General features: G+C 41.3%; 1 long non-coding RNA gene across 1 annotated transcript in view; it reads left to right on the top strand.

Annotated features, from left to right (window-relative positions):
* Nucleotides 1-1,522: 1,522 nt before the first annotated feature.
* Nucleotides 1,523-1,601, top strand: part of LOC148732590 (uncharacterized) — a 2,004-nt gene continuing 1,925 nt past the window's right edge. The window contains exon 1 of the long non-coding RNA XR_016000725.1: nucleotides 1,523-1,601. This exon is cut by the window's right edge and continues 105 nt beyond it. This is a non-coding gene — a long non-coding RNA (uncharacterized LOC148732590).

Raw genomic sequence — 1,601 nt, forward strand, 5'->3', positions numbered from 1 at the left:
TTTTCTCTATATGTGGTCCTTTGTTAATACGTTTTTTTCTTTTACTACCTCGTCAGTCATCATATCTGGCGTTTTTCTCCACATGTGGTCCTTTGTTAATACGTTTTTTCTTTTACGACCTCATCAGTCATCATATCTGGCGTTTTTCTCCACATGTGGTCCTTCGTTAATACGTTTTTTCTTTTACTACCGTATCAATTAATTGAGCTGATAGAAGGACTCTTCCTGGTTTCGTTCCTATTTTATTGTCTGGATGTATTGTACCGCGTGACTCTGCAAACCTCGAGCAGACCTTTACTGAATTAGCCATTTCATTTGTCGCCAGTATTTTTAGTCAGGTGTAGCTCGTAAGCGTTCATTTCTTGGTCGGACACACAGTTAGTCAACGAGCCACTTTTTTTTCCTACAACCTATTCTTCCTTCCTGTTTCAGCAACATTATTTCTACCATTTCATTTTACACGATCTACCCAGACTACGAAAGGCAAAACAAGTAAGGCAAACTGACAGACTACTCATTGCAATCTTCTCTCCGCTTGTCGAAGTTTTCCTGAAAGTGATTTCCAGGATTTCAGTCCAATGGTTGTGGAACACTACGTTTCCCAGCTATTCTTGAAATAATTCATGGCGCTGCAGAAGTCATGGAACGATGCATGATTATGATCATTTTTCTCCCGGGGCCTGTAGCGTTAACTACCAACATGTTAAGTTGGGAAGAAAGATTTCAAAAACATAAATTGGCCACCGTGAAGAGGTTAAAAGCTAACGTTTCCAGGGTTAACCCTTCGTCAGAGCGAATGGAAATTCGTTCTGACGAAGGGCTAAAGCTCGAAACGTCAGCTTCTAAAATCTTCACGGTGGCCAATGTACATCATCATACTTGAAGAAAAACAACTCCCAGTGCCGGTTCCCAATAGGAATCGAACCTACTTAGCTACAGGAGACTCGTGGCTGGTTATGCTAGGTCTATTGCTTTAGGATGTATGCTTTTGTTGTACGGTTGTCTCGTGACATATAATGAAATGAAACCATTAAAGACTGTGTGTAATCATGAATCGAATAACAACGGCATGTGGGTTCAAGAAACAGAGCAAGATCACACAATTAAAGCTGAACCTTTTCTCCAAAATTCTTATGAAAATAAAGCCGTTTTTGTCACTTTTTTACCTCTCTTAAAAAAATAGACTCTATATAGTTGAATTGTTGCCTGATCACGCTCTCGTTTTTCCCAGTCGAATGCGATCCCCCCGCCCTACCCCTAAGTATGTGTTTCGCGGCGTTTGAATAGGCCGACCATTTAACTTTTGATGGGAGATGGGTGATTTTGAAAAAAATTCCTGCAAGCGCTTGTTGGAAGAAAAAAATTGCATGCAGCCCAAATGTAACAGAAAAAATGTACCAAAAAGTCGGAAAAAATATCCTGCACAGCAGATGGCTAGGAAAAAAATTTCTTGATGACTAGAAATCTTCCACCCCCCCCCCCTCAAAATTAAATGGTCGGCTCCTTAGTGGTTTTCATCCGGCGATAATAGGGAGTTTAAGCAACCACGACGACGAACGGAGGACGACGACCGGAAGTAGCGAGAACGTCACTGCGCAAGC

Source organism: Stylophora pistillata, chromosome 4 (assembly GCF_964205215.1).
Source record: "Stylophora pistillata chromosome 4, jaStyPist1.2, whole genome shotgun sequence".
In the NCBI taxonomy this organism is placed as follows: Eukaryota; Metazoa; Cnidaria; class Anthozoa; order Scleractinia; family Pocilloporidae; genus Stylophora; species Stylophora pistillata.